The sequence below is a fragment of the Camellia sinensis genome, chromosome 10 (genome assembly GCF_055761805.1).
Source record: "Camellia sinensis isolate YWXY chromosome 10, ASM5576180v1, whole genome shotgun sequence".
Classification (NCBI taxonomy): domain Eukaryota; kingdom Viridiplantae; phylum Streptophyta; class Magnoliopsida; order Ericales; family Theaceae; genus Camellia; species Camellia sinensis.
This window is the reverse complement of record NC_138970.1, coordinates 35,966,312-35,982,596: the sequence shown is the minus strand read 5'-3', so window position 1 is coordinate 35,982,596 and position 16,285 is coordinate 35,966,312.

Below are 16,285 nucleotides of genomic sequence, written 5' to 3'. Positions count from 1 at the left end.
GAATCTCTAGAATTAATTCATACTTATGTGTGTGATCTTAAATTTGTTCAAACTAGAGGAAGCAAGAAGTATTTCATAACATTTATCGATGATTGCACAAGATATTGTTATGTATACTTATTTATAAGTAAAGATGAAGCCTTAGAAATGTTTGAACTCTACAAAACTGAAGTTGAAAATCAACTTGGTAAAACCATTAAAATGGTTAGAAGTGATAGGGTGGTGAATATGATGCACTATTAAATGAATTTTGTACACACCATGGCATTATTTACCAAACTACAGCACCTTATTCTCCACAGTAAAATGGAATTGCTGAAAGGAAGAATAGAACCCTTAAAGAAATGATGAATGCAATGTTACTAAATTCAGGCTTATCGCAGAACTTGTAGGGGAAGCAATATTGTCTGCTAATTATGTTCTTAACAGAATACCCCACAAGAAAACCAACAGCACTTCTTATGAATTGTGGAAAGGACGACCACCTTCTTACAAATACTTAAAAGTGTGGGGGTGTTTGGCGAAAGTAGAAGTTTCTGTTCCTAAAAAGACTAAGATAGGACTAAAAACCGTGGATTGTGTGTTTATTGGTTTTGCTCAGAATAGTAGTGCATATCGGTTTTTAACTTATAAATTAGAAATATCTGATATAAATATGAACACTATTATAGAGTCAATGAATGCTGTGTTTTTTGAACATGGTTTTTCTTACAAGAGAGGACAGAAACTAAGTTCACATAAAAGAAATTACTATTGTACATAAAGTCAAGAGACTAATGACAATCAAATGCAAGAGACTAGTAATGGTCTCAACCAGCAGGATTTAACTGATGATGAACCAAGACGAAGTAAGAGAGCAAGAACATCAAAATCCTTTGGTTCAGATTTTCTGACATATTTGATAGAAAATGAACCTCAAAGCTTTAAGGAAGCAATGACAAGTCCTGAAGCACCTTTGTGGAAAGAGGCTATTAATAATGAAATTGAATCCATTATGCAAAATCATACATGGGAATTGGTGGATCTTCCACCTGATTCTAAACCTCTTGGATATAAGTGGATATTCAAGAGAAAAATGAAAGCAGATAGTTCAATAGACAAGTATAAAGCAAGACTTGTAATAAAAGGTTACAGACAAAATGAAGTTCTGGACTATTTTGACATATATTCTCCTGTGACAAGAATAACATCCATCTGCATGCTTATTGCCATAGCAACGTTGTATAATTTAAAGATACATCAAATGGATGTTAAGACAACTTTTTTAAACGGTTATCTAAATGAAAAGATCTATATGAAGCAATCCGAAGGGGTTGTAGTGCCAGGGCAAGAAAAGAAAGTTTGTCGGCTTGTAAAATTTCTTTATGGATTAAAACAAGTACCTAAGCAATGGTATGAAAAATTTGATCATGCTATGCTTACTAATAGATTTAAGATAAACAAATGTGACAAGTGCGTCTATGTTAAAAACACTGACAAATGTTATGTCATCGTTTGTCTTTATGTGGATGACATGCTTATCATCGGAAGCAGTCAAAACATGATCAAATCAACTAAGAAAATGTTGAATAGAAGATCTGATATGAAAGATATGGGGGTCGTAGATAAAATATTAGGAATAAAAAATTACTAAAACATCTGACGGATATGCATTATCTCAATCACGTTATATTGAGAAAATTCTTAGTAAATTTATCAAGGATGATATGAATGTAGCTAGAACACCTATAGATATCAGCCTTTATTTATCAAAAAATAAAGGTGATGTGGTATCTCAGTTAAAATAATCCCAAATTATTGGAAACCTAATGAATCGTACTCGTCCTGATATAGCTTATGCTGTCAGTAAATTGAGTAGGTACACTAGTAACCTCGGAGAAGACCGTTGGAAAGCGATAACTTGGGTTCTTAGATAACTAAGATTTACCCGTGATCATGATTTGAACTTTACTCGATATCCAGCAGTACTCGAAGGTTATTTTGATGCCAATTGGATATCTAATACTAAAGATTCAAAATTCACTAGCAGATATGTCTTTATTCTGGGAGGCATTATTTTTTCTTGGAAATCCACAAAACGAACATGTGTCGCACGATCCACAATAGAATCTGAGTTCATAGCTTTAGACAAAGCAGCAGAAGAAGCGGAATGACTTCGTCACTTCTTAGACGTTCCAATATGGTCAAAATTTATGCCAGCTATTTGCATTCATTATGATAGTCAATCTGCAATAGACAGGGCACAGAATCATATGTATAATGGTAAGTCACGACATATTCGTCGTCAACATAAAACCGTAAGGCAATTACTCTCAAATAGAATAATCTCAATAGATTATGTAAAATCTGAAGAGAATATTGCGGATTCGTTAACAAAAGGTTTGACTAAAGACTAAGTGTATAGTTCATCAAAGGGGATGGGATTAAAGCCTATTACATAAGAGTCATCATAATGGTAACCCTACTTAAATGAATGGAGATCTCAAGAACGAAGTTCAAAGGGACAACTAAATTATGTGTGGCTCGCCAGAAATCACCAAGGGATTAAAATTCCCTACCCATTCCTATGGTGAGAGTGATGTCTGTAACATGTGTTGTATGCAGAGGTTTAAGGATAAGCTTTGCTTTTAATGATTACTTATATCTTGATTTAGGCATAAAAATCAAGACGAGTATAAAGGAGATACTCACAATAAGAATCGCCTATATGAGTGTCGAACTGGGGCCAGTTCTATGAGAATGAAGAGGCTAAATTCTCCAGAAGCACTCATGAACAACCAGGAGCATTCGAGGCCAAAATGAACACAACCGTGAGAACCATGATGTGTCAGAAGATATTTTGTGTGAAATCTATTATTTTGGCTTACACAAACGGCTGAATAATTCAAGGAATCGCGTCCATTGGTTAGTTAATAAGTCCACTAGGTTATCACTAGGGAAGGTTCAAGGCCGAAAGCTACCTATCCTGATGCAAGATATTTTCGATTTATACTCTTTCGACAAATTCTGCATATTGGTGCATTTTCGTTGTCATCAAATTCCATTCATGTGGGGGATTGTTAGAAATGGGTTTTGGAAGTTTTGGAAAAACATATTTTTTCCTCAACTTTGGTCTATTTTTTAGATGGGACCCATGTGCTAAAGTTGGCAGGTCTAAATGGTAACGCGTTCTATACCTCATTATGATTCATGTAGTATATTTGGTTGTTCAAAACCATTATTGAGTGAATGGGAATTTGAAGCTAAAGTGAGCTCTATAGAAATAGAGTTTTTGGTAGAAATTTCTTAAGATTTGGTTTAAGGCTTGTTCCACATTGTTTTGGTGGGCAAACTTTTGTGGGTTTATAAAGTTTGGGTTTCTAACCTGGGGAGGACCCCAAGGGGTACCCAAGTTTTGTGGAAGAGTGAGGTTATGAGTAAAGTGGGCTAGACGCATTGGACCCAAAAATAAACACACATGCGCGCGCCGCTGCTGCCGTCTGTCTGGTTGATCGGGTGGACTGGGTTGGGCCTGGGCGCGAGTACGTGGTGTGAGGTTGTGTTGGACTTATCCGGTACAATACTGATTATTTTTTGGGCAAAAAACATTTGAATTTTATTTTTCTAAAATTAAATTATAATTTTTTGGAATTTGAATTTCAAAAATTAATTTCAAAATTGGCTCCAATTTTTTCCTCACCCGAACAGATTCATATCTGTTTGAATTTAAACCAAACAGATTCATATATGTTTGAAATTTAAACCCAACAAGTTCCTTACCTGTTCATTTAAATTGAACAGGTTTAATACCTATTCAAATAGGTTTGCACTTGTTTAATTCAAACCAGACAGCCACATTTTCTTCTATAAATAGACAGACATTTTATTGATTTTTGTCATTCAGAAAATTCGTTCTTCCCTCTGTAATTACTCTCTGCATTTTACTGCATTTAATTTTTCTGTGAGAAAGAATGTATACACAAAGTGTGTTCGTTGTGAGAATAATTTGTTGTACTGTAATTATTCGAAGTTGATCATTTTATCTTGGGAGATAGACGTCTATAATCTGAAAGCACCGTGGAGAGGACGAATCTGTCTTAAGGGTACAGCGTTAAACACTGGACTTGATCAGAATTTTGTTCAATAAATACATAAGGTTAGTAATTAATTTACTTTCTGTTTTATTTTTATTTTTTTTTCTACTTCAAATTTTGATTTTATTTTTGTAACAAAATAAAAATCTGTTTTTATTTATTTATTTTATATTCTGGTTTGGTTTTTGTAATCAAACTATCTCTAATTTTCTTTATTTCTTCTGTTTGTTGTTAAATACACAAACATAATTTATTTATAATATAGTGAAGATTGTCCAACAAAATTCACTCTGCCCCTACATGTATTTGCTTTTAAAATTCCAAAAGTGACTAAAATGGTGTTCAGTTCATTTTAGTTGGGCTATCTGAATGAGAGATTATAAATATGAATTGAACTTTTCTCATGTTCAAATCTCAATATGACAGAATTTAAGAGGTTCATAGGATCTAACATGAGTCTCATTTTGATGATATGAGCCATTCATTTTGTAAGGCCCACAATGCATATTATCCATGAAAAAAATTAGTTCGATCTAACAATCATAACTTTTTTATTTTATTGCATTTGTCTATGAAAAAATGGATGACAAATATATACTTGAAATAGACCATCCATTTTTTTAGAGATAAATGCGATAAAATGAAATGGTTACGATTATCGAATTGCTCTAAATTTTTTCATATATAATATGCATTGCAAATCTTACAAACGGTTTGAATCATCGAAATAAGACCCACATTGGCCCTTACGAACCTCTCAAATTTTGTCATGTTAAGATCCAAACATGAGAGAAACTCAATCCTTTAAATATACCACTTAATTTCTCTCTTCACCCATCATATGCAACATAAATTTTGTAATTTATGAAAAAAAATATTTATGCATGTAGATATGTAAAGATATTCAGAGTGTATAATTAGAAGCACCTACTGGAAGAGAGACAAACCGAAAATGCTTGGTCTTAGCTATTTTTATCTAGTTTTCGAGCCCATACCAAACAAGATTACATTAAAAATTTAAAGAAAATCTAAAACACTCGAAATATTGATTCTTGATTATGATTTAATTTTAAGCAATGGAATCAATTTCAATCAAACAATCAATAATAAATTGGCACAATAATTTAACGCAAAAAAATTCACAATTGGAGCACCTCCAATTGTGATAAAAAAAAATCACAGACCAGACTTACAAAACAATCTATTAAAAAGGTAAAAAAGGAATTACATACAAGAATCTTCAATTACCTAGCGAATCTACGCCTTAATTGAACCAAACTCGATTTGACTCTTCCATTACCGTCTTCACTTCAGAATTGTTTTGCTCAGCATTGAATTTGCAACACTGATATCAAATCCACGGCAATGAGTCACTTCAAAATCTACCAAAGTTTAAGACCTAAGTTTTTTCGGAATTCCTCTATCTTTTTGTGAATAAAAAAACAAAACCAACCATTGATGTTTGTCAGTATGTAATTCAATTAATCACCTTCTATACATCAAAGAAACTCATATATAAACACGCTCCAATATAGAACACTTTGTACTTTACTCTTCTCTGAGAATCTGGATGGGTTAAACCCTAAAAATAGTACATAGCGCACTTTATACTAAACAGAGTCACAAACACTGCTTGATCGCTCACTTTATCGCTCGAGCAGTATGACTAATGGCGATGCTTACATATAAACCAATCATTTGAACACAACTTCTATCGCTTGAGCCGTAAAACAGGCTTCCTAGAAGTTCAAAACACACACAAGCAAAGTGGCAAACAAGGATGTTCAAGTTAAGATACAAAATGTCAACACAAACTTTCTGCACATTTATAACTCAAATTGAATTTGCATCTAAACTCTCACAACCTCACAGATACAATAAAACGAATAAAAATATAACCAAATAAAATTTTTCTAACAAGATTGTCAATTACAAAAAATTAATAAAAACAAAAACAAAAATAATAATAATATACAATTTTAAGTGTTTGCCAAACGAGGCTATGCCTGTGGAACACGACATTACCTACAAGCCATTGCACTACCCAATAGGCATGTTCATGATATAATAATTGTCAAGTTGGTCGCATTTTCTTGACCAATTACAGAGATCACGAATCTTTTGCTTCAAATTTTTCTATTTGTGTTTTAAGATATTCAACCCTCGTTAAATTATGTCTCAATTTTTTGTATTTTAAAATTGATTGATTTTTTAATTTTTAATTTTTTTATAAAAAAATTCACATTTTAACTTGAAAGAACTTAAGGAACTCGTAGAGTTCATCACAAATCTCATTTTGATAATCTGACTTATTCATTTTATAAAGTTTTCAATATATATCATTCATAAAAAAAAGATTAGTTTGATCCGATAATCGTGATATTTTTATTTTATTGAATTTGTCTCTAAAAAATAAACGATAAATATATTTTTAAAAATAAACGGTTTATTTTTTAGAGGCAAACGATAAAATAAAAATGTTGCGATTAACGAATTGACGTAAGTGGTGACATAGGGAAGCTTTTCTGTTTGGTTGAATTTTCTAAACAAAAAAATTTGAAACTTTTTAATAATTAGTTTGGCAAAAAAAAGAAGAAAAAACTCATTATTTTCATGTGGCTTTCTTTTTTAGAGAGCAAAAATAATTTTTTAATTTTAAAAATACCTTTTCTGATATTTATTTTCATCACATTAGTTTATAAAATATATATATATATAATAAGTTTTGAAATCTTAACCAAATCTCTTTACAAATCTCTCCTTAATATACAAATTTGTCCATTAATTCTAAATCCAAACATAACTTAAAAAGGATTTTAAGACATAGTCCTTGACACAAGGCTTACCCCATGGCTTTTCTAACATCACCAACCTCCACAGCTGTTGTACCATGAAAATTCACATGCACCATAACTATCTGTCATCCATATCTGAAAGCTAGAAGCCTAAGCTCCTAGCCAATTGAAAATTATTAAATCCAGAGTTTGACAATTTTTCACTTAATCATCAAGCATTAAATGCATGAGAGGAAAGTTATACCTTCAAAACTTTGAATATGTATTAACTTGATTAGGCAAATAAAAAATTGTCATTACTAAATGCATAAGGTCAATTCATAACCCTAAACATTAAATACATATATCTTAACTAGAACAACAATGGTACAATTTTTATTTTTTATTTTTGGAGGGGGACCACTAAAAATACTCAAAATTGAAAATATGTGGTCAAAATTCACTTAAAAAATAACCCCACATAAACAACCTCAAGTATACACCATTGATTTACAATTCTTGGTAAATTTATGGAAAATTTTCTAGTCCCATAGACTTTTTTGTAACTAAAAAGGAAAATACTATTTCAAAAACATATCATATTTGATTTGATTTTCAAAAATTTATTTGACAATTTTTTTAAAAAAAAAATCTAAAATTGGTTTCGTGAAAAAAATGAAAAAAAATCAAAAGTATTTATCATTTTTATATAGTTTTATCTTGCAAAAATAATTTTTAAAAACTTTAAAAAATATTTTTGATGATTATTTTTGTTAAACTAATTTCTATTTTTTCAAAAAAAAAATCAGAAAATAATTTCAGAAATTCGTACCAAACATGGCCTTGTGTGTGTGTGTGAAATATCACTTTTCAATAAAAACAGAATTCAGAGATCCTTCGATGCAGTTTTTTTCTTTTGTTTTTTTTTTTCTTTTTTTAATTAACTAAAAATACTCAAAATTTAAAATCTGTGGTCAAAATTCACTTAAGAAATAACCCCACATAAACAACTTCAAGTATACAACCATTGATTTACAATTCTTGGTAAATTTATGGAAATTCTCTGGTCCCATAGACTTTTTGTAACCAAAAAGGCAAATCCTATTTCAAAAACATATCATGTTTGATTTGATTTTTTAAAAAAATTATTTAACAATTTTTTTTTAAAAAAAATTAAAAGTATTTATCATTTTTATATAGTTTTATCTTTCACAAAATAATTTTTAAAAACTTTAAAATATATTTTTGATGTTTATTTCTGTTAAATTAATTTTTATTTTTTCAAAAAAAAAATCAGAAAATAATTTCAGAAACTCAAACCAAACATGGCCTTGTGTGTGTGTGTGTGTCAAATATTACTTTTCAATAAAAACGGAATTCAGACACCCTTAGATGCTTATAACTCAAGCCAAACGGAATTCATACATGGCCTAGATTTTCACTTATTGGTAATACAATTTTTTTAATTAATTAATTAATTTTTTACAAATAAATTCAACCGGAGCGTGTTTGGTAGTGTTTTTTTTGTTTGGGGCACTTACAAATAAATTTATCACTATAAATTTATTCTTAAAAATAAGAAAGATTGATAAATTAATCATCTAATAAATTTATCAATAAAACTTAATATATAATACATCCCAAAATCGGACCTATAGATGATTTACCATTTTGTTTCATTTTTATGTGTTTCCGGAAACAAAGTTGGAAAACAACTTTTAGTGTTTAACTTGAAACTTTGAAACACAAACCAAACACACAACTTTGAATGCGTATAACTTGACTACAAAATCAAAATGCCATTATACTCTTGGTTTGACATAACTCAATTAAAATATTACATGCATAAGCAAAGATAACAACACGTTAAACATTGAATACATCCAACTTGACTAGAAAGGGTTATCCTACGTCAAAAACATTTGTCAATAAAAATGGTATTTAAATATTGGTTGGGTTTCTCTCAAATTGGGAATTTAATTTGAAAACAAAAAAGGCTAAGACCCCCTTTCAAAGGTACCCCACGACCCCCTTTGCCTTTTGATTGGTCAAAATTAATTTTTTTTTTTTCTTTTTTCTTCTCTCCCACTCACCAACCCCCACGTGTGTGTAGGGGTGGTGGGGGTGGGAATATGAGGGGGTTCTAATCACAGCTGATTTGAAAAAGCATTTGGACTTAGCAACCCTATTGTGAGCCCAAGTTTGATAATTTAAACTATTTACTTTTGAGAATTCATTAAGAATAATAAACATGTAAAAAATTAAGATGATTGGATTTCGGAAGTTATATATTTGAATTACATTTGTTTTAAAAAAACGGACAACAAATATAATTTCAACAATAGTTGTTTATTTTTTGAAGACAAATGTGATTCAAAATATAGTTACTGAAATCCAATCGTCTTGATTTTTTACATGTTTATCGTTATCAACAAATCCTAAAATATGAATAGTTCAGATCACTGAGATTGAGCTCAAAATGAGCCCACTAAACCTAAATATTCTCTCAAGTTAAATTTCTAAGGGCAAATTACCCACAAGTCTTTTTTGAAAAATATGTATTCTATTTAATCCCAAAACCTTTTAGACAGACTCAAAAGTAATATACCCATTTATCTTATTCTCTTTCCTTACACTTTTCTTCTTCTCTATATCTCTCTTTCTCTGATATCGGCAATGTCCACAATAACAACCACGCCTTCCTTTTTTTTCCTTTCTCTTTCTAATCTACAGTCATCGACGACTAATGACCATCATTAATTGGGAGTTCACGCGCAACCACTGAGCACCAACTCTTTGCTTCATACTCGCCGACAACAAAAGAGATGAGTTTCCGACGAAGAAGATAAGTAGACCTATTCCATCTGATATAGATCTACTCAAATCTACATTAGATCTGAGTAGATTTACATTATATTTGGCTAGATCTAAATAGTTATTAGAGTACAAGTATTTCTCTATATCAGTCGCTTTCCTTCGATCTCTCAGTTGTAATACTTTTTTTGTACTATACACTTCTATTTTCTTGTTATAATGGAAAAAAATTTCAAATTCTGAATAAGTTATTTTTGAGTTTTAATTGCAGACAGTGAAAATTATAAAAAATTTTTGTGTTGAATTCAGTCTTTAGAATGGTAAAATTTTACAGTTTCATAACATATTTTTCAGTTTTATTAATAAGGATAAATACTTAATAGAATCATACTTTGAAACTGTAACATTTTACAGTTTCAAAACTTGCTTTTCAATTTGATCAATATTAGAAATTATTTGCTTAAATCTGACAAAAATTGAAAATAACATATGTATTTTTTTCATTGTTGTTTTTTGTTGTTCTTAGTTTTTTTTTTCTTCTTTCAGTTTATCAATATTTAGCACATTTTGTTATTTTTTTTACTTTAATTTATCAGTTTATTCTTCTTCTTTTTTCGACAATATTCTAGATATTTCAGTGAGTCTCAGCGATATTCTTGATGTCTATCGAATATTCTAGACTGGTGACGTTCAGAACATTCCAGCGATATTCCGACGAATTTTCGATGATATTCCGCTGACTTTTCGATGATGTTGAATATTCTGGCGAGTCTCTGATGATCGTCTAACAAAAGTTGTAAGAATGTCTTTTAATTTTTTTTAAAAAAAAAAAAAAGGATTTTTTTAAAAAAAAAAATAAGATTTTTTTTATAACAATTAAAAATATATAAGACTACTTGGTACAAGTATTTTGTTTTAGAACTTAATAGATTTTAAATTTCGTATATGAAACTTATTAATAAGTTCTCTAATTTTTAATTTGAGAGAAGATGCTATTTTTTTTTTACCAAATTCTAACTTGGTTCACACAAAACCATCTCTCTATTTTTTCCAAATAAATTCAAAGGGGTCCCATTTGGTTGAACTTTTGTTTGAAATTTAAACCCCCCCCCCCCCCCCCCCAAAATATATATATATATATATCAAAAACAACCATGGCTAGGGTATGGGACTTTTTTTTTTTTTTTTGTGTCACAAATACAATTTTCAAAAATAAATTTTTAATGTTTCTAAAAATAATGGGATAAATCACACTTCTCACCTTTATAATTTAATTCAAATTTTATTTTAATTATTGTTTCAATTTAAATAATGTTGTGTCCTTGCACTTTAAAATCCAGTTTTAATTTGTTTATTTCATCCAAATTTTTATTAACTTTTTTTACATGTGCATTTCAAAAGACTGACAAATGTCTCAAAATCATTAATTTTAATTTACAACTTGAACAGAATGATCAAATTAAAACTAGAGTTAAAGTGTAGAAACTGAATAGTTGAGTGTGAAATAATAGATACTAAAGTAAATTGTAATCAAACTATTAAGGTTAAAAGTGTAATTTATCCAAAACAATAACACTATACGTCTCACATTTTTCTACACTTACCATTTTATTTGTCAACATATAAATTAGAGTAATGAGTCTCGTCACTAATGATTGATACATCAGATGATAAAAATAAATTGTTAATATAACATTACTCTTTTAAAATAAATAAAAAATCAATAACAATTTGCCAAACAATTTATTGAAGTAAAAAAAAATTAAAAATAAAAAAGTCCATGAGAAGTAGCCAACAAGTTGAAAAGTCGGTGTCACCGCGGCAACAACCCTTGAGGCGGTTTCGCTATGAATAAAAAATTGTTTTTGTGGGATTTACAGCTTGCTTGCAGAGAAAAAAGAGTGGGTCAAGCAAGGCACTCCCACCTGAGCCCAACAAAACAAATTAAAAAAAATTAAATTTTCCTTTTACCTTGGTCTGGTATAAAGAATTCCAATGTCCGGTCAAATATTGAAATATTTTATTTTATTACATGAAAAGCAATTGCGGAAAAATTAAGGTGTTAGTTATTGACCCATTAATTTCTTTCTATCTTTTTAATAAGGAATAAATATAAAACAAACCACTCATTTGCATCATACTAGAACATTACAATATTAGTCCCGTTTGAGATAAAATGTCACATTTAAATCATAATTATTTTATTTTTTTCTTACAAAAGTCAAAAAATTTATCTCAAATGGTATTTTTAAACCCAGGCTAATAGCCAAAAAACCAAAAAACTAGCCTACATCCCAAATGAACCCTCAAATGATTTATAAATATAAATTTTATTTAGAAAATTAAAATAATGTGACAGTAACATTTTTAAAAATAATAAAATATTTGATGAGCATTTTAGATTACAAATTTATCACCTCATTTAATATAGATTTTTTGTATAATTTTTCTTGTTTTTAAATCATTACTCTTACAACACTCATAGGAAGTGTATGATTGTAATTAAAAGAGTTATAGTTAATGAATTGAGAAATGGCATAAATATTAAATTATATAAGTATTTTTTAATATTGCATTTGTATCTTAGATTTGCAGAGATTTTTGAAGGAATAAAAAAAAATTAATGAATAAAATATAATACTTATCTTTTCTTTGTCTTTTTAAAAAAAAAAAAAAAAATTTCTTCACAATTTATTCATTTTTAAATTCGTTTGCTTTTCTTTCTACAAATTCAAGATCTAATGATAACCTAAAAAGATCAGTGTCTGGTATTTAAAATAAAAAAAATACTTTTGTCATATCATTCTAAATAAAATTTATATTTTATTATTTGCAAAATATATATATTTTTTCTAAATTATGTTGTACATACAAATAAAATACAAATTTGTTAGTTAATTATTTTTTTTGCAGGTTCATACTACAATAAATGTGAAAGTCAAATGATCATCCATAATAATGACTCAGATTAATTACCTTTTATGCACATTTAAAAAAAAAATTAAAATGTTATAAGCCTTTTGTTATTGTTTGTATCGTTACTTACCTACATTGATTTTTTAAATTTGTTTACATTTACTAGAAATGAACAATTAGAAATAACAATGGATTCATTTACCAAGAAAACAAAAACTCAATGAAAAAACCTAATTTAAAATTCAAAATGAAATGAAATATACTCATTACACCCATCTTAACAATTTTTTGTAAAATGCTTTAAATTTCTATAGCAACGGATAAACAACCAAAACCAACCTATTAAATTGGTGGCGTAAATCTTTCTTAAATGGTATAATATGGTAAGTGATGAGTTGAATTAAAATTACTAAATATATTACTACTAAGTAAATCCACAATTTTAAAATTTTCACTCATACTATTTATTAAAAAAATTATTTTTTTAATGATATATTTTTAGAATTGTTTTTCAAATTTTATCAAATAATTTATAAGAACACTTTTATGTGTTTTTTTTGAAATTTCCAAAATTATTACTTACCAAAAGGCAAAGTTATTTTAGTAATTCAGCCTTCCATATTTGGGAGCTTCTATTTCTACATATAATTTTAACTGAGTTCACACATATTTTTTTATTCAAATATCCACTTCCGAAATCATATAATTTTGTTTGGGTTTTGATATCGAATTGAAAATTGTGTGAACTGAGTGAAAGCTATCTTCATATTTTGACCACACGAGTTTGGGATTGGTTTTTTTGGTAATCGTTTTCCTTCGACTTTTTTGTAATATTTTTAATTAAGGAGCTCAAAAAGGTACTATATATATTTTTGTGAGTGAAAAAAAGTTTTTTATTGTGTGTGTCAATTTCCGATCATACTGTCAAATTAGTACTTAGCTGGAGAGCACTAGCAAAATAGATTAGTCCCGAACAATCTGCAACAGAAAGAAGAGATTCCGGCGGTGGTTCATCCACCTGGGGGCACTCCGATGATCAAGTCAGTTATTTCTCAAAGATAGCAAAAGAGCTTAACTCACTATTCAGAATATAAATTGCGTACCTTAGACTCATAAGGGTGCCTTTCTTTTATAGCCAACACAAACCTAGTCCCAATAGAAGCCTAGCTTCAATGAACTTAGGATTACTGTTAATCTTAGACTCTCAGTAGGATTGAGATAAACTCTCTAACAGTCTTATCCTTACCCAAACTGAAATCCTCTCTCATTCTAGGACTCTTGTCCCTTATCCCTTTATCCCTGATTCCGGTATCTTCACAGATAACCTCGGCCTAGCCGAGATGATCTTGGCGTCATGACCAGGACACGTGGCACCTCGGTTGGCACTTCGGTGACACCTCGGCCACGTGTTATCATTCAAAAATTATGTCCCCACAACTGCCCCCTAGGTTCTATTACCTCGACATCCTGAGGTGATGGAACCTATATCATTCATTCCTTTAATCATGACCCCGATTTAACTTCAATTTGTAAATTTTTCTTAAAATTTCAACAAGTGTTAAACATGACATCGGTTTAACTTCAACTTGTAAATTTTTAAAATTTCAATAAGTGTTAAACATGTCTTCGGTTTAGTTTCAACTTGTAAATTTTTAAAATTTTAACAAGTGTTAAACATGACCTCGGTTTAACTTCAACTTGTAAATTTTTAAAATTTCAACAAGTGTTAAACATGTTCTCGGTTTAACTTCAACTTGTAAATTTTTAAAATTTCAACAAGTGTTAAACATGACCTCGGTTTAACTTCAACTTATAAATTTTTAAAATTTCAACAAGTGTTAAACCAAACTTAGCTTGTAAATTCCAACTCCCGAGCATCATTCTCCAGCCCTCTTTGATTCTCCATGCTCGACCTCCCGTGAAGGCTGGTGAGAATGCCCTTTTGCCCTATCGTGCTGAGGGACTACAAGAATTGTTTTCTACCCCCCTTTCTGGGCGTCTTTCTTGGCCGCTGGAATCGGCGTATCTTGTAGCGGGAACGGTGCCTGCATGAGGTTGTTCTACATCATGAAATTGACGACCGTTTGCAGGTCCGCCAATTTGTCCGCCATTCCTTTCATCTCGTCGTCCCTCCGCAGGCATCTATCTTTCCATATCTGGAGGTTGTCCTCGTTATAATACTCGCTCCAGTTCGATTTCTTCGGTACGCCGCCTCCTTGGCCGACATCCTTTCCTCAGTGATTCTTATCATGAGTGTCTTCGTTGCAGTTGTCTTCTTCGATGTCAAGGTCAATATGTTTCCCATTCTCAGTAGGGGTGTCGTCCCCAACCTTTTCTTTCTATCCGTCGTTGGTCATCTATTCTCCTTTCTTTCCCACAGACAGCGTCAAATTGTGTGTGTCAATTTTCGACCACACTGCCAAATTAGTACTTAGCTGGAGAGTACTGGCAGAATAGATTAGTTCCGAACAACCTGCAACAAGAAGAAGAGATTTCGGCGGTGGTTCGTCCACCCGGGGGCACTCCGATGATCAAGTCAGTTATCTCTCAAAGATAGCAAAAAAACTTAACTCACTATTCAAAATATAAATTACGTACCTTAGACCCATGAGGGTGCCTCTTTTTTATATCTAACACAAACCTAGTTCCAATAGAAGCTTAGTTTCAATAGACTTAGGATTACTGTTAATCTTGAACTCCCAGAAGGATTGGGATAAACTCTCTAAGAGTCTTATCCTTACCCAAATTGAAGTCCTCTCTCATTCTAGGCCTCTTGTCCCTTATCCACTTATCCCGAATTTCGGTATCTTTGCAGATAACCTCGGCTTAGCCGGGATGATCTCGGTGTCATGATCAGGACACGTAGCACCTTGGCTGGCACTTCGGTGACACCTCGGCCACGTATTGTCATTCAAAAATTATATCCCCACATCAACTATTTTAGTTTGGGAAAAAAGTTTGGTTTACAATATTAGTTGGCTTTGTTTGTTTGTTTGTTTTTATTTTTTTTCCCTTATAATTGATTTGATGATTGTGAAAAAAAAAAAATTATAATTTAAATATAACATTTATCTTATTAATTATTTTAATATATTTTATTTTTATTAATTATTTTAACCAAAGCATCTTTCCAATCCAAACACTCCCAATAAAACATTAGACTTTTTGGTAGATGACAAATGGTTGTAACACTATTTATAGCAAAACTGACTTTTTCTAATAGATTGCCAAACGCCCCCACTTACTTTTATACCATGTCAAATTTTGATTGGTAGTCCAAGTTACATAAATCTAACACTTCAAATTTTGTATTTTTTTTCAAAATAAAATGATTATATATTTTTTTTTTGTTACCAATTAATAAACCAAATGAATGATACGAGGGTCAAGTATATTTGGCAAGCAACGGTGCCAGGGACCCTGCACCCCCAGTAGGCCAAAAAAAAATTTTTATTTTTTTTTCTTGCAATCACGCGGTGCCACATGGCACCGGAGGGGGTGTGGACGTGTCTTAAGCTTTATTCATTCAACAATGATTTAGACCACTAAAAAATAGAAAAATGTTATAGACTCCAAACAAATTATCAAACCTCTCACATGGGTATGAGACCTACACACGTGATTTGTGTGGGTCCCACACCCATGTGATTTGTGTGGGTCCCACACCCATGTGAGAGGTTTGGTAATTTATTTGGTAATTTGTTTGGA